Below are 24,106 nucleotides of genomic sequence, written 5' to 3' on the forward strand. Positions count from 1 at the left end.
TGATTGGTCATTGAGACACAAGTGTCGATTGGATGCTGTTTCTACTTCCTGTCGGGCAGAAACCGGCGTTTTCCCGAAAGGCTCAAGGGGAGATCTTACTGTTGCTGTTTAAATTTACCTTTATTATATACGCGGAATGGGAAAATATAAGACTTCTTTGGAAAGAGGGATATCTCCTGGTTCTTTGAAGGCAGTGATTTTTTATTTATTCTGTTGATGTCACCTACAGCAGTAGCAATAGACGATCCGGTCTGACCTGGGTATCGCTCCCACGTAAGGCCGGCGGAGTCACCTTGCAAATCATCCTGTGTTCCAAAGCCTTTCCTGACCGTCTGCTTTTAGGCTAGTCCAGGAGGGCTGGCGCAGACGTTAAAAGTTATTTCTCGCTTCCCTTGTCCTTCACATCTTCTTTTGCTGTTACTGCAAGAGGAACATTTACTAGATAAAGTTGCTTTGCATATTTGTGAGGCAACAGTTTGAATATCCGGGAAAAAAGATTTCTTTTTAAAATTTATGCTTATATTTGTAGATTGACAAGAGCTTAAAATTTATGTATTTTCTGACTTTCCGCCTACGTTTTCATTTCATACAGTAAATATACACTCTAAAGAAGAATTGCAGCAAGTCCATCTATACAAAGAATTAAGAAATCAATTATGCAAGCGTCCAAATGTATAAAACAGATAAATTATAGAACAATGATTCTGATTACCAAAAAAAATTTTGCAAAAGGAACTACAAGATTCCTTTAAAGATAATTTTTTCAAACCCCTGTTCAAATAAATCCAATTTTAAATAGATTTCACACAATGTATAAACACATATATAAAATGAAGAAGTTGCACTTATGAAAACTTTTTTTCCAATACCACATATTAAAATTTGTGTTGTTGTTGAAACTTTCTGAAATAAAATAAACTGTTATGGACTGAATATTTCTGTCCCTTCAAAATGCATATGTTACAGCTTTAAACTTCAGGGTGATGGTATTTGAAGACGAGACCTTTGGGAGATTTCCCAGCTCCTCTGGGAGATGAACCAAAGAAAGATGGTATGAGGACATAAAGAGAAGCTGACTGTCTGCAGGTCAGGAAGAGAGCTCTTGCTAGGAACTGAATAGACCAGCACCTTGATCTTGGATTCTCAACCTCCAGAACTGTAAGAAAATATATTTCAGATGTTTAAGCGACACAGTTAATGGTATTTTGTTAGAGCAGCCTGAGCAGACTGAGGTATAAACCAAATTTCTCCCTCTTGAAAAAAGAACAGGCCCGGTATGGTGGCTCATTCCTGTAATCCCAGCACTTTGGAGGCCAAAATGGGTGGATTGCTTGAGCCTGGGAGTTCGAGACCAGCCTGGGCAATATGATGAAACCCCAACTCCACTAAAAAATACAAAAAATTGGCCGGGCGCGGTGGCTCACGCCTGTAATCCCAGCACTTTGGGAGGCCGAGGCGGGTGGATCACGAGGTCAACAGATCGAGACCATCTTGGTCAACATGGTGAAACCCCGTCTCTACTAAAATTACAAAAAATTAGCTGGGCACAGTGGTGCGTGCCTGTAATCCCAGCTACTCGGGAGGCTGAGGCAGGAGAATTGCCTGAACCCAGGAGGCGGAGATTGCGGTGAGCCGAGATCGCGCCATTGCACTCCAGCCTGGGTAACAAGAGCGAAACTCCGTCTCAAAAAAAAAATACAAAAAATTAGCCAGGTGTGGTGGCATGTGCCTGCAGTCCCAGCTATCCAGGAGGCTGAAGTGGGAGGATCACCTGAGCCCAGAAGGTTGAGGCTGCAGTGAGTCATGGTTGTGCCACTGTACTCCAGACTGGGCAATACAGTAAGACCCTGTCTCAAAAAAAAAAAAAAAAAAAAAGAAAGAAAGAGGGCAAAATATAAGCTCAGGCTATATACAGGGCATCCTAAAATGAAAAACTGAAGAAGTTATTTGCATCCTTTAAATAATAATCACAGGCTCATCAAAAACAACTCTTAAATCAATCCATATATTTATCATCATAATGATCAAAAAAAACAAGTGCTGTTAAGCACTTACTGCATGTTAGGCACTGTGCTTATATAAAATTTTAGATTCTTAGTATTATCCCTTAGCTGCTTAACAATGCTTTACACACATTGTCCTATTTCATCCTAGGCCTATTATGTACATACTACTATAATCATCTTTATTTTACAACTGGCAAAAACTCAGGTACAGAGAAAGCATATCACATATTCTATTTTTCACAACTCATAAGTTTAGAATCACAAATAAAACCTATGTTTGTTTTAGTCCAGTGCCATAACTCTTATTTACTGTAGAATACTGCCCTGCTTCCAAAATAATTACAGTTAACGAATATTTATTGTGCATCAACTATGTGCCAGGCAAATACAGCAGTAAATTAAAACAAAAGTCCTCTCTTTCATGGATCTTATAGCCAAGTGAAGGGAGTAAGAAACAAATATATATATATAACCATGTTGGGTCGTAATTTAAATGCTAAAAAATATCAAACAAAATAAGGGAATGGAGTGAGAGGGCAGTGTGTTATTTGCTTTAGGTTGGTAAGAGAAAGCACCTCTGATACAGTGAAAATTGAACAGAAACTTGAATAAAGTGCAGAAGCTAGCCCCATAGATATTTGGGAGAATAGCTCAATAACCAAGTATTTAAATCTTCTGAGAGATTTGGAGTGTCTATGCCAAGTGCTGAAACAGGAGCGCACTAGTAAGAGATGAAGAGGTTCAAGAAGTACCTGGGTAGCTAATATGGCTTTAAAGGAGTAAATTAGGGGAAAGAGTTGGAGGATATGTGGACAGAGAGAAATGGTAAGAACTTTTGGCTTGTATTCTGAGTGAGATGGGAAGCCACTGGAGGGAACTAGGGAAAATAATCATATGATGGATCATGTGTTGTGCTACCCAGATCCCTCTTCAATGAATATTGTCTATTCATTGTCCTACTACCATGGGTACTATTGGCTGACTGGTAACAATCACTTCAGGGGCTGCTGCAGCTGTAGAGGGCTGCTTTGTTGAGGTTGTGTGCCTCATGGAATAGACCATATCCATGACTGATTGGTGAGGAAGCATAAAGGTCTGCATGTTAGCCCAATTTGGGACAACTCTGAGGAGCCGTTCTAGCTTTAAAAAGCGAACATATGGTTGGCTAAGCCTGTCTGTCATTGGATCTGTATAACCACTTGCCTTCTCTGTCTGCCTAATTCTGCTTTCTTCTTCCCTTCCACAGGTGTTGATCCCAAGGGCACTCTTTTAAAAGTCTTGCATGCTAAACTCTACCTCAGTCAGCTTCCAGAAACTTAATTTATGACAAGTGACATGATATTGCTGATGCCATAGAAGGGACTTCCTGGCTGTTTTAAGGAAAGGGAGCAGGATGGAAGCTCCCTTTCCTGCTTGCTGTTAGGAGACTACTACAGAGATCCAGATGGAAGATGATAGTTGCCTGGGCTAGAATGGCAGCGGAGGGAAGGTAAGAAGTACTCAGATTCTAGGGATACGTGAGAATTATGCCAAGAGAATCTGTTAGTAAATTGATGTGGAGTGATTCAGATAATTCCAAAGTTCTTAGCCTATGCTACCAAAGAATAGATTTACCAGTTACCAAGAAAGAGGTGACATGAATATGAGAAGTTTGTGACCTGTTAAGTTTAATACTCATATTAGTCAGCCAAATGGAGATGTCAATTAGCCACATGGAGACACCAAGTAGGCAGCTATACGTGTGAATCTGGACTTCATAAGAGAGGTATCTGCTGGAAATGCAACTTTTGGAGTAATCAGCTTAAGGATGCTATTTAAAGCCACAGAACTGAATTAGATGGTCTGATAGTGAGGGTTGATGGAGAAGCCAAATGTATACCAAACTGACTTAGAAGTAGAGGTCAGGGAGTTGAATGAAAATGAGTGAGAGACAGTTCTGAGAGTACAAGTAAAGAAAAATGTATTAAAGTGGACAATGTGATCTGCTGTGTCATACACTGCTGATAGTGTTGAGTAAGATGAAAGACTGCATACTAGACTCCTTCAACAAGAACAGAGATCTAGGTCCCAGGAATATACAAACAGTAGCTGATTCAATCCACATGATAACCTAATAAAATAGATATTATCCACTCTCTTTTTATAAAGAAGAACATTTAATTTGGAACTTAAGGACACGGGCTTTGTCACACAGTCCAGATCTGTTAGGTAACAGATCTGAGTAACAAGGTTGAACACAGTTCTGTCTTACTCAAGAGCCCATATTCTTTGTACCACATCATTCTATAGAGGAGAGGTAGAGCTGTTGGTTATACACTGATAGCCTCAGCTAGAATTAATATTCTAGCTGGTAATACTAGAATATTAATGTCTGCAGTAACATTGGTTGTTAGTATTCTGACACCTGGATGCTATCCAACTCATATCAACATGTTGCAGAAGAACCAAGGTCCAGAAAAGTTAACTGATTTGCCTAAGGGCACATCACTTGTGATCCCAGGTCCCTTGACTCAATATACAATTCTTGTTGCACTGCACTGTATGGCTTTCCAAAAAAGTCCCTTAAGGGCAAAAATCCTTTTCACAAAGCTAGCCTAGAGTGCTGGCAGGAGAGAAATAAGAGGCAAAATGTTATTAGACTCAGGCCAGAGGGGAAGAACAGCATTCCACCCCTAGAGAAGGGATTGCTTATGCTGAGACATGAATGGTAAGAGATTGTCCTACAAGAAAGGGCACATTCTTACAAGGGCTAAGTGGCCTGGGATCTGGGGAAAAGGGAAAAGTGTGAAGTGAATACATCCTAGAATATGTTCCTGTGTTCTCTATATAAGTCTTCTCTCCTAACAGATTTAGAGTATCTACATGAAGTGCTATGTGAAATGCCTAGGCATTTTCTGAGCATTACCTCTAATCCTCACAAAAATCCCACTTTTAAATAAAGTAACTAAATCGCACTGAGGTAGTAAGCAGTGGATCTTTTGTATTCAGTCTCAGGTCTGTTGAATTCTTTAGCTTTTTAATTTTTGTTTTTGAGACTGAGCCTTGCTCTGTCACCCAGGCTGGAGTGCAGTGGCTCGATCTCAGCTCACTGCAAACTTCACCTCCTGACTTCAAGAGATTTTCCTGCCTCAGCCTCCTGAATAGCTGAGATTACAGACATATGCCACCATGCCTAGCTAGTGTGTGTGTGTGTGTGTGTGTGTGTGTGTGTGTGTGTGTGTGTGTATGAAACACATATATATGGGGTTTCACCATGTTGGCCAGGCGGGTCCTGAACTCCTGACCTCAGGTGATCCATCTACCTCGGCGTCCCAAAGTGCTGGGATTACAGGCATGAGCCACTGCGCCTGGCCACCAATCTGATGAATTCTAAGATCCACTTTTATCCCACTACATTACATGCTTTGACATGTTACATAATAAAATCTGCCATAGGAATATGTAATCCTCATTAATTCAAATGTGACTTATAGGGGTAAAAATCATTTACAAATAATAAAAAAATCCTCCCCTTTGCATTACAGTTTCTAGCCTGAGTTAGTAATCTCAATTTTGCACCCCACTGACAACATGCAGACGCAGCCTGAAATGAATATAGAGAAAAACAAAATTGGCCAAGCACGGTGGCTCATGTTTGTAATCCCAGCACTTTGGGAGGCCGAGACAGGCAGATCACTTGAGCTCAGGAGATGGAGACCAGCCTGGGCAACATGGTGAAACCCTATCTCTACAAAAAATACAAAAAAAGTAGCTAGGTATGGTGGGATGTGCCTGTAGTCCTAACTATTTCGGGGGCTAAGGTAGGAGGATTGTTGGATCCCAGGAGGTTGTGGCTGCAGTGACCCAAAATCATACCACTGTACTACAGCCAGGGTAACAAAGTGAGATCCTGTCTCAAAACAAAACAAAACAAAAAAACCCACGAAATTCCTCTCATAATTATGGTACCTGCTTCCTGTGTGATCCTTTAAAAGACTTAAGAGATGGAGTCTTGCTCTGTCACCCAGGCTGGAATGTAGTTGCGTGGTCTTGGCTCACTTACAACCTCCTCCTTTCAGGTTGAAGAGATTTGCCCACCTCAGCCTCCCAAGTAGCTGGGATTACAAGTGCCCACCAACACACCTGGCTCATTTTTTGTATTTTTAGTAGAGATGGGATTTCACCATGTTGGCTAGGCTAGTCTCCAACTTCTGACCTCAGGTGATCCACCTGCCTCAACTTCCCAAAGTGTTGGAATTATAGGCATAGGCCACCGTGTCCAGCCTTAGTTATTTATATATTGATAATATAAGAAGTCATACAAACAGAGATAGAAAGTTTCTTTCTTTTTTTTTTGTGAGACAAAGTGTCTCTCTGTTACCCAGGCTGAAGTGCAGCGGTGTGATTTCGACTCACTGCAACCTCCGCCTGCCAGGTTCAAGCAATTCTCCTGCCTCAGCCTCCCAAGTAGCTGGGATTATGGGTGTGGGCCACCATGCCTAGCTAATTTTGTATTTTTAGTAAGACGGGATTTCACCATACTGGCCAATCTGGTATCAAACTCCCGACCTTGTGATCCACCTATCTTGGCCTCCCAAAGTGCTGAGATTATAGGTGTGAGCCACCATGCCTGGCCAAGATACAGAAACTTGCTGCATTGCCTTCCAAATAACAATTCCTTGCATGTCTGTGCTAATATTTAAGGATTATTTTTACTTTTATTATTATTTTTACTTTAAAAAATACCATATATTGGCTGGGCATGATGGCTCACTTTGTAATCCCAGCCTGTAATCCTAGCACTTTGGGAGGCCGAAGCAGGTGGATCATGAAGTCAGGAGTTCGAGACCAGGCTGACTAACATGGTGAAACCCTGTCTCCACTAAAAATACAAAAATTAGCTGGGTGCGGTGGTGCGCACCTATAATCCCAGCAACTCAGGAGGCTGAAGCAGGAGAATCACTTGAACTGAGAGGTAGAGGTTACAGTGAGCCAAGATTGTGCCACTGCACTCCAGTCTGGGCAACAGAGTGAGACTCCATCTAAAAACAAACAAACAAAACACAAAACAACCCCCAAAATGCCATCTATCACAATGAATAGAATTCTAAATTTCTAAATACAGAAATGTAGAAATTTAGAATTCTATTCATTGTGATATATGGTATTTTTTAAAAGTAGGCTCCATATACTCTTCCAGCTCTTCCAGCTGTAAACTTCTGTGGCCAGTGATGCTTTTACCCAAGTTTTGCTCTGGCCTTTTTGACTCATTCTGCCCACTCAGCCTGGCAGGCTGTGCTCAGCTCGCACAACTAGCCCAGATCCCATGCCTCCGAAGAGACCAGAGCCAGGCACGGAGGAGTGAGCAAGCAGGGGTCCGGCCACTGCGCAGACAGGCACATCGGCCTCTGCAGCAGGGTAGTCAGCTCCAGATGCCAGCACAGGCTCTAGACTTGAAGTCCTGACCTGGTGATCCACCCACTTGGCCTCCCAAAGTGCTGGAATTATAGGCGTGAGCCACCGCACCTGGTCGACATGTCTTTATTTTAATCTTCAATCCTTTCTTTTTCAATTGAGTCAGGAGTCACTTGTAACTTCTTTTCTCGGACATACCCTTAAAAAGCTATATATTTCTCTGAAAGTATTTATGTAGATATTTTATAATGTTGAATGATTAAATGCTAGAAGCACTAGAGCTATACATGAAGGTGAAATGCTAACTTTTCAAACAATGATTATTTAAAGTCATACTAATCTGAATGAGGCTATGTAGAGTGAAAAGACTTTTTTTTTCTTATTTCTGAGGGGTCTCTCATTCTATATTAAAAATCTTTTACTTCCTGAGACTTAGATTTAAAAGATTAAGATTTTAAAACTTTATGTAAATTTTTAAAGGCTTGAATCTAATTATTAATACATTGACAAATAAATGTTTCATTTTAGAATAAGCCATGTTAGATGGACAAATTTGGGGGGAAATTTTCACAAGTCATTCAGTACTGAAATTCTAGAAAGCCGTGTGATAATAGTACTAAAATGAAAGCAAATAAATGTTATATAATCAGCTTTTTTGCTGACCTGGGTTTTGTATTTTGTTGACTTTCAGCTGAAAAGGTTATCCTAGCTCTAAAACTACATAATGCCTAACTTTGAAAATGGCAGCAAATACTAAGAAATCTTACGTGATTTCCTTTTTTTTTTGGAGATACAGCCTCACTCTGTCACCCAGGCTGGAGTGCAGTGGTGTGATCTTGGCTCACAGTAACCTCCACCTCCCGGGTTCAAGTGATTCTCCTGTCTCAGCCTCCTGAGTAGTTGGGATTGCAAGCATGTGCCACCGCACCCGGCCAATTTTTGTATTTTTAGTATAGACAGGGCAGGGTTTCATCATAATTCTTGGCCTCAAGTGATCCACTTACCTCGGCCTCCCAAAGCTCTGGGGTTACAAGTGTGAACCACCACACTCAGCCCATACATGGCTATTTTTAATGAAAAGACTCTGAAAGAAGTTTTATAGTTTTACTTTTTGTATGTGCTTTAGCTATTGTAGGGTGTTTGTTTACTAATCAGATGTGTTAAAATCGCTGTCTTAAAAAAAGCAAAAAACATTTATTTTGTTTATTTTATGTATATTTCTTGTGATTCTATAAAACAAGACAAAGTACATGGCTTACTTTATTTTTTTATTTTTTTTTATTTTTTTGTTTAAGAAAATTTAACTCTGAGAATTCCAAAAGGCTTACTTTAAAGATACATTTAAATACATATGCAGTAATTAGTCTTGAAAAAATTAACTCTGGTACATGAGAAAAGATTTCTTTTCACACAAGAAAAGAAATAGATGAATAATGGAATGTAGCTTCAAAGCTAAACGTGGCTAAATCATTGGTGTATTTCATCGCTTGCATAATCGAAAAAGCATTATCATTATTCTAATTCTAGTTATTATTACTTACACTACTGAATTTAGTACCCCACATTGTACCCTATACACAATGAAGCCTTGAAATTTCCAAGGAAAATAGAAAAAAAACCCTCGAAATTGTGGAGGAAAAAACGTTTCTTGTTGACAAGTTCATTTACTCAAAAAAGTTGTTATTATGATGCTTTCCATTTGACTTAAAATAATAGGGGAAGGAGGGTTGTAAACCCAACAGAATTAGCCATATGTTGATAAGTATTGAAGCTGGGTGATGGGTACATGGGAGGGGCTTAATTTTACTAGCCTTTCATTTTTTGTTTGAAAATTTGAAAACATCCACCATAAAATTTAAAGAAAAAGGTCAAAATATTAAAGCAAATTAACTTTATCAGAATATATGCCTTTGGATCTCTACAAGTGATCACTGAAAGCAGCTAGCTCTTGGGAATTTACTCATGTTGAAAAATTTATTTTCTTTGCCAACTCACTCAGCATCCAGTGGGTGCTTCTTCTGTCAGCCAGTGAGCATTTCAGGGTGCTGTGGCCACTTTGACCTCTCTAGGGTGATGCAACTGCCTGGGGACATAGATGGGAAAAAAATTCCTGAAGAAAAAGAAAAGTCAAAGCAAAAAGGCTGGGTGTGTTGGCTCATGCCTGCAATCCCAGCACTTTGAGAGGACGAGGCAGGCGAACCATGAGGTCAGATCTAGATCATCCTGGCCAACATGGTGAAATCCTCTCTACTAAAACTATGAAAAATTAGCCACCTGTAGTGCCAGCTACTCAGGAGGCTGATACAGGAGAATTGATTGAAGCTGGGAGGAGGAGGTTGAAGTTAGCCAAGATTATGCCACTACACTTCCGCCTAAGGGACACAGTAAGCCTCCATCTCAAAAAAAAAAGAAAAAGATTAAAAAAAGAAAGAAAGAAAAAACAAACAAACAAGTACCTAACTAGCTAGAGAGGGAGAGAGAAACTAGGTAAATATCTATGGCCAATATTCAATGCTTTGGGAAAAATAACTCACGTAATTTTTGTAATATATTCTGAGTGTTTTACCTTTTTTTTTTTTAATGTTTCTACTTTAAGAAGCAATGATGTCTAAGAAATGTGTTCTCATTTATTTTACTTGTTAGGTATGTTGTTATTCTTTAAACTTGATTTAGACTATTATGTTTTTAAAAAGTGGCTTTATATCATTATACAATATTACTTTTTTTTTTTGAGACTGAGTTTCGCTCTTGATACCCAGGCTGGAGTGCAATGGCGCGATCTCGGCTCACCGCAACCTCCGCCTCCTGGGTTCAGGCAATTCTCCTGCCTCAGCCTCCTGAGTAGCTGGGATTACAGGCACGTGCCACCATGGCCAGCTAATTTTTTCTATTTTTAGTAGAGATGGGGTTTCACCACGTTGGTCTCGATCTCTTGACCTCGTGATTCACCCGCCTCGGCCTCCCAAAGTGCTGGGATTACAGGCTTGAGCCACCGCGCCCGGCAATATTACATTTTTAAATGTCTATAGTTTGCAAGCCCTTCTACCACCAAAGGTCAGCACTATGTGGAATTCTATTTTATTTTTTTTTTTGGAATTTCATTATTGTTTTACAAAAAGAAGAACAACATAACTTTATTGTGCAAGTGTGCATGAGCTCTTGTGCATCCGTGTGTATACACAGCTATTTATGTCTTATAGCATAGATGGCTCTAGCTTGCAAGCTGTAGAGTCACACAACTGTGCTCATCTCCATGGTAACCATTTCTAAGATAAATGCACTTCTGAACAATGGTCCCAAAATAGTCTATTACCCATTTTTGTAGATTTCCACTGTGGTAGCTAAAAAAAATTTTGGAAAACCTTGATCCATTCTTTAACCAACAAAAATAGAAACAACAAACACATATCCATATCTGCAGAGAAAATATGGTTAAATATAATGACATTTTTTACAATAAATTCGAGATTTCATGGATCTGATTTTTATTTTATGAATTACCTATACGTAATGTTTCTCCTGCAACTTTTTGACTTCCTACATTTAGCTATTTATCCTTTCTGAGATTTCTTTTCTTTCTTTTTTTCTGAGTTAGGGTCTCACTGTCACCTAGGCTGGAGTGCAGTGGCAAGATCATAGCTCATTGCAACCTGGACTCCCAGGCTAAAGGGATTCTTCTGCCTCAGCCTCCTAAGTAGCTGGGACTATAGGTGCACACCACTGCGCTGGGCAAATTTCTTTCATTTTTTTGTTTGTTTGTTTTTTGTAAATTTTTAGAGATGGGGGTCTCACTATGTTGCTCAGTCTGGTCTCCAACTCCTGGGCTTAAATGATCCTTTTCTCTTGGCCTCCCAAAGTGTTGAGTTTATAGGGGTGAACCACCATGTCAGGCCTGAGATTTCTTATCTATAAAATGAAGGGGAAGAAATTATCTCTGAGGTCTTTTTTAGGTCTAAACTTATGACTTTGTGATTTCTCCACTCAAACCATTATGAGAAAATAAGCAGGGGAAATAAAAACAACTGAAACATGAGTCAGACAATCTTTGCCCCTTGTTAGGTTAAATAAAGGAGATTCTTAAAACTATTTACCATCACATCTGGAGTGCATTCACATAAATTTCAAATAATTTAGTCTTTTTTTTTTTTCCTATTAAAGTTGGCAGCATTTTCTTAAGTTTAGAATATCTTAGTTTTCCCGAATGACGATAGATTATAAAGTGGTCTCACAATGGGGGAAATCCCTTTCATGGTTTTAAAGATGCTCATCCTGCATCTACCCCTCCACATTGCCTTTGCTGGGAGAGGGAGCTCCTCTAAGGGAGCAGGAAAGCCTTTGTGAACGTCCAATGTACATGGGCAGAATAGATGTCAATAAAGAGAATGGTAAAAAGCAGGGCGGATTCTACCCAGCCCTCTTCAGCTCCTGGGAAAAGCTGAATACTTGGGTTTGGTAGCTCTACCACTCCCCCTAACACTGCAACCCCCAGGGCCATTAAATCACCTACGTACCAAGATTTAGAGGCATAGGGAGAAGATAGGCCCTTTTTTTGGGGGGGGGGAGGGAGGAAGGCAGGAAGGGAGGGAGGGAGGAAGGGAGGAAGGCAGGAAGGGAGGGAAGGAGGAAGGGAGGGAGGCAGGAAGGGATAAAGGAAGGAAGGGAGGGAGGAAGGAGGGGGAGGGAGGGAGGGAACGGAAGGAAGGAAATCAAACAATGAGAAAGATATTGCCGACCTGGACCTAGAGGTTTACAACTTGAATTCTTTTTTTTTCTTTTTGAGAGAAGGAAAGAAAAAAAGATGAGTAAAGGAGAGGAAGAAAGAGGAAGAGAAAGAGGGAGGGTGAACGGAAATATTGCTTTATTCTGAAAAAAAATGGGTATTAATAATGGCCAATCAATATTTCATTTAAACCTATGAGTAGGTGTGATGTGGTATTGACAAGAATGTATATTTTGTGTATTTGAAGTGAAGAGCTCTATAAATATTTATTAAGTTTACTTGTTCCAGATCTGAGTTCGAGTCCTTGATATCCTTATTAATTTTCTGTCTCATTGAATCTAAGTCTCTATGTTATCCTTATAAGGGTAAACCTTTTTTCAGAGCAGCCTTTATCAGAATTGTGACACCATCTTGTTTGCTTTGAGAGCAATCCTTCTTCACCACTCAACTCTGAGTACATTCTCTCAAATGGTTTCCTGCCTCTGGAGTGCCACATCTTCTCTCACAGCTTTCCTGAATGCTGATAAGTCCTCTCCTTCTGCTCTCTTCAAGGAAGCAGAACTTCCTCCTTCTCTTATCAGGGAACTTCTTACACCACATTCTGAACAGACCAAGACCACCGATGTTATTCTTTTCCCAACCCCAGACCCACTGGACCCACTCCCAAACAGACTAACTCCTCTTACCCCTTCCTCCTCAATATAAGGCTGCCTACTGACCTAATCCTTGCTAACAAAGCGAAAGGAGGGTCTGGAGCATTTGCATCTACCTTTTAGACATAAGCACATTTAAAAAGAAGCCCTCTGAAGTCAGTGCCACTACATTTTTGGCTAAAACAAAAAATGTTGGGACTTTAAAAGAGTAGAGTGGCACCACAGAATCTCTGTGAATGGGATGGTTTAGGTAATGGGCTCTCGTCAGTGCCTGGTTTCCGTTAAAGTGCCACAAAAGATGGAAAACAGCACAAGTGCAACTTCATTTTGGTTCCCATAAATTAGTCTGGATTTTGTACCTTAAAAGTCCAACCCAATCAGTCATTGTCTACAGGCCAAGCAGGACCTGAGACCACCATGCCTGTCTTGTTCTGATCCCTTGTCAGACCAAGAACAGATATACCTGTCAGAAGGCACATTTATCTAAATTACATAAGTCTTTGGTTATGACCCTAGGACACTTTAAAGAGACAGATATACATTACTTTTACTAAGACCTGCCTACCTACGTTTTCTTTCATTGGCATAGAATTCCTTAAAAATTTCTTGGTGTAGGTGTACTGTAACTCCTGCAACTCTTTTCTACTGTGAGAATTTAGATTGTGTCGAATCTATGTTATTATTAATATTATTTTTATAATCCCCGGGTGGGTATTATTGTTGACAGGATAGGTAGCACAAGTTCTGGTAGCTTCATGTCTGCCAGTTCTTAAAGAAGAGTGAATTACTTAGAAGAAAAAAAAGTGATTCATTTAGTAAGAGGGTTTTTTTTTTTCTTTTTCAACATGGTGACTCAGCAAAATGAAACCACTGGGTAAATTCTTCATTTGCTTCTGAAGAAACCAGGATTTAGGAAGCACTACTCATATAATTACATGCTGTTAGCTTAACTTCAGTTTGATAAACATGTTTTACCCCTTGGTTTGGCTATTGCCAAGAGTGTCACTTTGATATTTATTCTTATCATCTCCTCTTTTTTAAATGTTGATAAAAATTACCATTAAGAAATGTGAAAATGTCTAGCTTGGCACACCTGTAGTTCCAGCTATTTGGGAGGCTGAAGAGGGAGGACTGCTGGTGGCTAGGAATTAGAGGCTGCAGTGAGCCTATGAATAGCCATTGTCTTCCAGGCCAAGCAACATAGCAAGGCCCTGTCTTTAAAAAAAAAAAAATGAGCTGGGAGTAGTGGCATATATCTCTGGTTCCAGCTACTTGGGAGGTTGAGGCATGAGAATCTCTTGAACCTGGCAGGTGGAGGTTGCAGTAAGCTGAAATTTCGCCACTGCACTCCAATTTGGGCACCAGAGTGAGATTCTGTCTAAAAAAAAAAACAGAAAGAAAAGAAAAAAAGAGTTTCTATTACTTACGCTATTTTTATTCTAATTTATTACTTTTGCATACATAAAAGAGTTCTGGTTTAGATTACGGACAAACCAACCCTTTATATTCAGATTTGGGAAAATGTCATTAAGTGCCAAAGCTGGGTGATCGTTACGTGGGAAGTTAATATACTCTTCTATCTACCCTTTTCATGTTTGAAATTCTCTGTAATAAAAGGTTTTTTTAAAAGCCCAGATGCAGTAGCTGATGGCTGTAATCCCAGCACTTTGGGAGGCAGAGGCAGGCAGATCACCTGAGGTCAGGAGTTTGAGACCAGCCTGGGCAACATGGAGAAAAACCCGTCCCTACTAAAAATACAAAAATTAGCTGGGTAGGGTGGTACAGGTGCCTGTTGTCCCAGCTGCTTTGAAGGCTAAGGCAGGATAATTGTTTGAACCCTGAGGCAGGAGATGGAGTTTGCAGTGAGCAGCTATCGCGCCACTGTGCTACAGCCTGGGCGGCAGAGGGAAACTCCGTCTCAAAACAAAACAAAACAAAAAAACGAAAAACCCTTCCTGCTGAAGGCAGAAACAACTCTTGAAATGAAAAGGACATAAAGAGAAAAAGAAATAATTTCACATGAATTAAGCTAATCTATCTATCATGGAGAGAAGGAAAAAAAAAAAACCCTTGTTTCTAGTGCAGTGTTTGATTATATTTTCACATGACCTTGTTCCACAAAAAAATCTGAGGCAGTTTAACTAACTCTGATAATTGTAGTCAAGTTCATTGTTTTGGGTCAAACTGATATTTAACATTAAATAATGATGGAGGCAGTTGTGATATTTACTTTGTATTAACTTTTTCCTCACAAAAACAAAAGCAAATGAAACAGAGGCCGGTTGTACACACGTGGAATGGGAGTTTGCCAGCTAGCATTGAAATCAAGAGAAGAGGTACTTTACTAATGAGAGAACATTGTCAACACCCAAAGACATGAATGTCTCGATATTTGAACGCTGAACCAATACCGAATATTTTTAGAACCTGTTGCTTCTCCTACCGTTTTTGTGATCCTCTCACATATCTTATGCTTTTTCTTGTTAAGTTTTACTTCTTAGGAACAGCGTATGGTATGAATAGGGTGTACAAGCAACAGATTTCCAAATGTGCTATTTTATACAGAGCAGTGTTGAAAGCTGAAAAGCTGGCTGGGCCTACTTTAGCAGCCAGTTTCTGAGACTAAATTTACAGTATTTCTGCAATCATTCTGAGGCAGACTAACTTATGTAATGTGCAGAAGCCACAGGATTTCTTTAAAACACTATACATTTCATTAAGGAAGCATCCAACCTTGTATTACTTATAACAATAAGAGAAAGGGATATGTAGACAAATGGTAACTTGCAGACCATTGAAAGACTTTTTGCTAAACAGTAGTTTCATTTCTTCCTTTACTCGAAGCTGTAGTCAAGGTGTTCAAATGAAAGCAAAACAAAACAATTTGAGCCTCATGTTTTCAGTTCTACTTCCCACCTTCTGTTGGAGGTGCCAAAGTTCTTGGCAGCCAGAGGGAGGCAGATAAAGAGAGTAATTGATCTACAACAGGATATTTATTCCTGATAAATGTTGATAACAGAGGCTACCCTATTACAGCTGTGAAAGAATTCCCATTGGGTGATGCATTGAACTCATCAGGAAAGAGGCTCTTTTACAGCTCCAGATGATGTTTTGAAACTTGTGGGGTTATTTTTTTTTAGATGGAGTCTCGCTCTGTCACCCTGGCTGGAGTGCAGTGGTGTGATCTCGGTTCCCTGCAATCTCCACCTCCTGGGTTCAAGCAATTCTTATGTCTCAGCCTCCCGAGTAGCTGGCATTACTGGCACTGGCTACCGCACCCAGCTAATTTCTGTATTTTTAGTAAAGACAGGGTTTCACCATGTTGGCCAGGCTGGTCTCGAACTTTTGACCTCAGATGATCACCTTCCTTGGCTCCCAAAGTGCTGGGATTACAGGCATGAGCCACTGAGCCCTGCATAAAAAGTTTTCTTTCTGACATTTATATCAGGTTAAACCTGGATGCTTAGCACATGATTACTGGGGTATACAATTGCTCTAATTATGCCATTTTTGATAGACTCATTACAACGCAGAGTGGTCCCAAATCTAGGGTCTCTGGGGTTTTATATAGTCTTAATGAAACCATAAACTATTTAAAATTGTACTAAAATATTTGTATATATTTTATGGATAGGATGCACAACTTCAGTAGATTTGTACAGGAGAGCCATTACTCAAAGCTAATTAAGAACTGGGCTCGGTGGCTCATGCCTGTAATCCCAGCACTTTGGGAGGCTGAGGCGGGCAGATCATGAGGCCAAGAGATCAAGACCATCCTGACCAACACGGTGAAATCCTATCTCTACTAAAAATACAAAAAAATAGCTGGGCATGATGGCATGTGCCTGTAGTCCCAGCTACTCAGGAGGCTGAGGCAAGAAAATCGCTTAAACCCAGGAGGTGGAGATTGCAGTGAGCCAAGATCGTGCCGCTGCACTCCAGCCTGGCAACAGAGCAAAGACTTCATCTCAAAAAAAAAAAAAAAAAGAATTTATTTGGCCAGTACCAGCATAAAGAAAAAATTAATTTGTCTTGTTTTTATTTCTGCTTTGACTCCATGGGGAAAATGAATAAAAATGAGAGGCTCACTTCATTTATTTCTTCTGATTCAATTCATGGGCTTTAAGTCTTTCACTGTCTTTTGAAATACGAGGGTGGGCCACACTAATTCTGTTATTTCCAGGATTGCACAGCCAAAGTTCTCTTCTGATGCTTGGAAGTTCTGTAGTTTGTAATGTAGCAGGTGCGTTTTTAGCTAATGTAGTAGATAACAGAACTACTAGCACTTTTGGCTACTATATTAGATAGCATAACTCTTTATTTAAATAAGCTTACAAATGTCTACTGCTCAAGTCAAACAAGTCTATAAGTAAAATGTGACTTAAGAAAGTATTTATACATTCATATGTAATGATAAAGTCTGCATTAATGTGTTCCTAATATTTTACATGTAGAATCAATGATATGAAATAAATAAATTGGACACTAGATAGGAAATGTGGGTTTCCTGTCTTCACAAACTAAAAGTAAATTGTTCATCTTTTCATTTCAAATACAGCACAAATGAAGACCATTGGGAATATAAAAAATGTAAAAAGTAGTTGTAGAAAATGTAAATAAATTCTGATTCTAAAGGTTTGCGCGAAGAGTTATGAGTTGAAGCAATTAAAAATAATCAATGAAGTGGTAAAACTTTAATATGCAAACAGTCTAGGTGGGGCAGCTATGTTCATAGTTTTAAAGCAGAAAAACAGGATTTTACAGTAGCAGCTTAGTTTATATGACTGTAGTTAAGTAACACTGGATTTTTTTTTTTTTTTTTTGAGACAGGGTCTCACTTTGTCACTGAGGCAAAGTGCAGTGGTGCAATCTCAGCTTACTGCAATTTCCACCTCAAGCTATTCTCCCACCTCAGCCTCTCAAGTAGCTAGGACCACAGGCACATGCCACCATGCCCAGCTTTTTTTTTTTTTTTGTATTTTCTATAGAGACAGGGTTTCACCATGTTGCCCAGGCTGGTCTTGAACTCCTAAGCTCAGGCAATCTGCCCAACTCAGCCTCTCAAAGTGCTGGCATTAAAGGTGTGAGCCACTGCACTTGCCCTGAATTTTAATTTTTTAAATTATTATTATTATTCTTTTGTAGAGAGGGAATCTTGTTATCTTGCCCAGGCTGGTCTCGAACCCGTGGCTTCATGTGCTCTTTCTGCCTCTGCCTCACAAAGAGTTGGGATTGCAGGTGTGAACTACTGCACCTGGTCTGGATTTTAATTTAAGTGGGAATAGAAAGTTGAATTTAAGCACCAGTGAACACCTGACTTATTGTAAACATTTAGATTTCAGCAATGTCTTACTGGAGAAAATCGTCTTATAATGAGTTTATAATACTTTAACATAATTTATATTTTTATAATAAGAAAAAGATTAATGTCCTTAACATTTGCACCTAATCAAGGCTTAGAAGTATAATGTTTATGGTGTGTACTAAATGTGAAATAGTGAAAATGTCATTTTTGGAAGTTATTACTTTGAAATAGGAGTTTGTCAAGCACAGCAATTTAATACAATTAAGTAGATTTCTAATTCTTTTTCAGTTGAATGCTAAAACACAATGTGTTGGCTATTTAAAGTACGCTATTATTCTCTAGTCACTACTCTCATTTCTTTTGCCACTCTCTCCCTGCATTATGCTCATCTCAAAAAAGAAAAAAATCCATAGCCCTCTATCTTCTCTGGGCATGAAGCCATGTACCAACATAGAAAATCACAAAACTGGGTAGAGCAGAGCAATAATAATAATAATAACTTTGCGAGTAGTAATAAAAATCAACATTTATAGCTAGTACAAATGACCAAGATACAATGCTAAAAATGATCTTATATATTCCTCAGAACAATCTAGTGAGGTAGGTATAATTATCCCCATTTATGGTGAAAACCCAGCAATTAGAGAGCTTTGGTCAGGTGTCCAAGTTCACACTACCGCAAGTAGCAAAGCCAGGTTTTCCACTCTGTTAATCTGACCCCAGACTCTAGGCTTTTTTCCTGCTATTTAAATACATGACACCAAGCACAAGTGAACATTTTACATTTTCTGATGTATGACCTCCCTTTTAGGATTATAAAATATTTCTATTTCATTGGAGAAATAGAAGATATGAGAAAATGGGAAATTCTTATCTTCTTAAAAAGCCAATTCTACTGGCCTATATCAGTGCACTCCAGTGGTTAAGAGTGTGAGCTCTTTCTTTTACCAGTTGTGACCCTAGACACTTATTTGTTTAACAGGAATTATTATGGGTACTTACTTGAAGAGTTTGTTATGAAGATGAAACATATTAATATATGTAAGACACTTGGACAGGACATGACACATTGAAAGTGATCAATAAATATTAGCTAATATATCTTGTCTCCTCCCTGCACTCCCTCAACCAGTCAAAAATCAGTCTGGACATATATGATCTGCATCCCATCCATCTCTCTTCCTTGTTCTATCAAGGCCTCTGCTCCTTTGCTTATTCCCTCTTTCTCTATTGAATCATAAACCTCTCCCTCTCTACTGGAAATTCGGGCAACTTCCATTGAAGTTAAACAAAAACCCTCCCTTAACCCTCTAGTTACTGCCCATTCTTACATTCCCTTCACAATCAGAAGTCTCAAAAGGCTTATTTACATATGCTATTTTCACATCACTTTCTCCCATTCTAAACTTAATATCTACCATTCTGCTGAAATTATTCTTCTCAAAGTACCAAAAATTTACAGGTTGCCAAATTCAACGTGTACTTTTCTGTTTAGTTTTCTTCCTATTCCATTTCTCAGCAGTAGTCAAATTGGTTGACCACATCCTCTTGAAATACTTTCTTCTCCTGGCTCCTGAGATGCCATTTGCTTCTACCTTATGGGTCACTTTTTATTTCCTTCCTTCCTTCCTTCCTTCCTTCCTTCCTTCCTTCCTTCCTTCCCTTTTTTTTTTTTCTCAGAGTCTGTCTCTATTGCCTAGGCTGGAGTGCAGTGGTGAGATTTTGGCTCACTGAAACATCTGCCTCCTGGAGTCAGGTGATTCTCTTCATGGGTTACTTCTGTTCAGTCTCATTTGCTGACTCCATCTCCTCTATTTAATTTGTAAAAGTTGAAGTTTCTCAGGGCTTTGGATTGCACACTATTTTTCTTTTTAAAAAAATACTCTTCAAAGAGTATCTCAATTTATTCTCCTGGCTACAAATAATATCCAAATTATGATAACTTCAAATTTGTATGCTAGGCCTTTCCATGAAGGTCCAGTTCAATAGATTCAATATCCTTTCAAATTTTTGAAAGAATATTCAAAAGAATATTTTACATTTAGAGTAGACCAAATGTAAAAATGTAAATAGATTATTTTTGTTCAGCTGAAAGTTAGTATCATCAAAAGGCTTACTCCATATTCTAACTCATTTTGTTCTACCATTGATATTGCCTATTTTCCATGTAGCATCTTAAGGTTCAAAAATTATAAATGTGAAAAGATCAACCAATATTTGTATTTACTGATATATATTCCATCACATACTATTCATGCATAAGTCTAGCCTAATATAGTTCTAAAACAAAAAGAAAAAACAACAAAAAAGGAAAGCTAAATCTATAGTTTTTAAAAATTAATTAAATAATTTTAAAAGATGGGGTTTCTCCATGTTGGTCAGGCTGGTCTCAAACTCCTGACCTCAGGTGATCCACCCACCTCGGCCTCCCAAAGTGCTGGGATTACAGGCGTGAGCCACCACGCCCGGCACATCTATAGTTTTGTAGAGCAGGCACAAATAAACATGTGTGAGTTATATTACCAAAGATTAGGCAGGCTATAAGATGAATCTAATTGGTTATGAGTGGTCAAGATCAAGGGTTTAATTTTATTTATTATTATTATTTTTTAACTTTTCAGATCAGCTGTATTTCTGCATCTCTTCTACTGACTACTGGTGATATCTCATGTTCCTTTAGGCCAATCTCAGTTACTCTTCTGCTATATTGAGTTGCAGTCTCTGGCTAAGTCTTAACTCCTTCCTTCATTTACTACAGATACTAACATACTCTGTCATTTCCTCATTGTCTTTCCTAATAATTTTTTGGGAATAAATTTCATACCTTGTGATCTTTGCCAGGCAGGAAAACAGGACTTGCATTACTATTAAACTACAGAGAAATCTCTTGTCCTTTTCCATGGTCGTTCACCCAGAGTTAGTTCCTCTGTTTGCATTATGATCTCACCAAATGCAGTCTTATAAGCAATTTTTTAGAAAGCTAATTCCTTGAAAGATTCTATTAATTTGTTATTCACTTATGTCTGACTCTTCCCATAGCTTGAGCCCTTTCTCTTTCTGCATTCAATTTTGTCAGAAGATAGTAGATTCCCAAAGGAAGTGTTCAAGGACAGACAAAATTACTATGTCTACTTCTCAATTCTCAGGCCGTTTCAGAGAGAAATTTTTCATATATTTCTAGTCATACTTAAGTAGTAACGTCTGGTTAGAAGTTTAATGGGAGGAAAAACATTTGTCTTTAAGATCAAGTGGAGCACTACCTTTGATAGCAGACCTCCTAATCCAAGGGTTTTATCCTAAGAACCCATAGAGATGCCCTTAATCATTTTTTCTCAGTTTCTTGCCTTATACAAAGAAGCAACAGTGGGTTGGGTCAGCTAAGTGATTTAAAAAAAAAAAGAAAGCATAAACATTCTTCATGATTAGCAAAAGGCATTGCAGAAATAATTCTCATGCTAGTTTCTGGAGAAAGTAAAGTTAAAGAAAGCCACCTAAAAGAGCTGGTGTATTGGTCAGGTGAAAATATAGCAATCTCTAACTGTGAATTGTAGGAACTTAAATGAAGGAACTATTTATAAAAGTTTGGGCAAGGTTATACAACTCCAGAGGAGACTACAGAATCCTGTTCACTGCATGCATGAAAATGTAGTATCAGCCTACTGTTTCATCACAGTAGTTATGAGCATGCACAAACTTTGGAGTCAGGCTGATAAGGGATCCAATACCAGCTTTACCAGTTTCTATGAGTTTGATCTTTGGCAATTAAAAAAAAAAAACTACCTGCATTTCAGTTTTCTCATCTGTAAAATTAAAGATGATAATATCTCCAAATATTTTTGAGAGAAGTAAATGAGAAAATATAATGGAAATGGTAACAACATTTGACACAGTGCAAAAACAGTAACTATTAAATCTAGTTATCACCCCATTTTATTCCTATTAGAGATACTATAATGTTGGCCGCAGAAACTTGTTATTGAGGATCACATTTGGCTGTAAGTAATAAAAAACCCCAAATAAAAGAAGCTAAAAGTTTATTTCTCTTTCATACAAAACCAGGTCTAGACAGGCCAAGTATGATATGGCTGCTGTGTTCTAAGAAGTCCACATATACCTTCCATGTTTAGTTTTGTCATCCTTACTGAGTGGCTGTTGTCTTCTTGGTCCAAGATAGTGGTCATTGCATCCTTGTTAGGTGTGGCAGAATGAAGGAAGTGAGGAAGAACTGGCAAATGGGGAGCAGCAGCTGTCTCTTTAGGAAGGTTTCTGACAGCTTACATCTTACGGGTCAGAACACAAGCTGCAAGGGAGGCTGGATGATGTAGTCTTTATTTCTTTTTTTTTTTGAGACAGAGTCTTGCTCTGTCACCCAGGCTGGAGTGCAGTGGTATGATCACAGCTCACTGCAACCTCTACCTCTTGGGATCAAGTGATTCTCCTGCCTCAGCTTCCCGAGTATCTAGGATTACAGGCATGTGCTACCATGTCCGGCTAATTTCTGTATTTTAAGTAGAGACAGGTTACACCATGTTGGCCAGTCTGGTCTCAAACTCCTAAACTCAGGTGATCCACCCACCTCAGCCTCCCAAAGTGCTGGGATTACAAGCATGAGCCACTGTGCCTGGCCTCTATTTCTTCTTTTCTCCTTCCTTCCTTCCTTCCTTCCTTCCTTCCTTCCTTCCTTCCTTCCTTCCTTCCTCCCTCCCTCCCTCCCTCCCTCCCTTCCCTCCTTCCTCCCTCCCTCCCTCCCTCCCTTCCTTCCTTCTTCCTCCTCTTCCTCCTTCTCCTTTTCTTTCTCTCTCTCTCTCTTTCTTTCTTTCCTTCTTTCTTTTCTTTCTGGGGTCTTGCTCTATCACTAAAACTGGAATACAGTGTTGTGTTTACAGGTCACTGCAGCCTCTACCTTCTGGGCTCAAGTGATTCTTCCATCTCAGCCTCCCGAGTAGCTGGGACCACAGGTATACTACCACATTCGGCTAATTTTAAAATTTTTATAGATATGGGGGTCTCCCTATGTTGCCAAGACTGGTCTTGAACTTCAGGCCTCAAACAATCCTCTTGCCTTGGCCTTCCAAAGTGTGAGGGTTATAAGTGTGATGGAGCTGCCGGACGCGGTGGCTCACACCTGTAATCCCAGCACTTTGGGAGGCCGAGGCAGGTGGATCACGAGGTCAAGAGATCGAGACCATTCTGGTCAACATGGTTAAACCCCATCTCTACTAAAAAATACAAAAAATTAGCTGGGCATGGTGGTGCATGCCTGTAATCCCAGCTACTTGGGAGACTGAGGCAGGAGAATTGCCTGAACCCAGGAGGCGGAAGTTGCGGTGAGCCGAGATCGCGCCATTGCACTCCAGCCTGGGTAACAAGAGCGAAACTCCGTCTCAAAAAAAAAAAAAAAAACAAAAGAATAAGTGTGATGGAGCTTGAGCCTAGGAGTTGAAGACCAGCCTGGACAACATAGGGAGACAAAAAAGTTTAAAAGTTTTAAAAAATGCATATACACATATGATCTCAATCACAAATTCCTTTTAATGCAAAGTGTAGAGAAAGACAAAAATTATAATTCATCTACACCTTGTCTCTTTTACTCAAATAGATATGTTTCATTACAGTCTAGTGATAGTATGTCTATAAATTGGTGACAATAAATATTGAATAATGAGACCACTATCTACAGTGTTCTCCTATTGGGTACTCTGAGTTATAAGCTACTACAAGTATTCAAGTTCATATGGCAACATGATAGTTTTTCTTGAGGAGTAAGAGTTGTGTTCAAATTTATAATAGAGTACCATTTTCTTGTTCTCCCTATAAGGCAGTTTTTAAAAACTAGAAAATGAGGTAATCTTTTATTGGTAGAACTCTGCAATTCTGCATCTAGAATTAGTTGCTAGTAGTATCCTAAAAGAGCACATATTTCCCCCAGTGTTCAGCATCTTTAAATTTTCTCATCTGGCTACCCCAAACCCCTCCTTGCAGCCTCACCTTCTCAGGTCTGCTCTTACTATTCCAGGCCCCACAACTT

At 39.2% G+C, this 24,106-nt stretch overlaps 1 non-coding gene across 1 annotated transcript; it reads left to right on the forward strand.

Moving 5' to 3' along the window:
- The first annotated feature begins 9,385 nt into the window (after nt 1–9,385).
- LOC118155147 (small nucleolar RNA SNORA77) lies at nt 9,386–9,497 on the forward strand. Its single transcript, XR_004745368.1, has one exon. It is a non-coding gene; the product is annotated as a small nucleolar RNA SNORA77 (small nucleolar RNA).
- The last annotated feature ends 14,609 nt before the right edge of the window (nt 9,498–24,106 follow it).

Source organism: Callithrix jacchus, chromosome 6 (assembly GCF_049354715.1).
Source record: "Callithrix jacchus isolate 240 chromosome 6, calJac240_pri, whole genome shotgun sequence".
Classification (NCBI taxonomy): domain Eukaryota; kingdom Metazoa; phylum Chordata; class Mammalia; order Primates; family Cebidae; genus Callithrix; species Callithrix jacchus.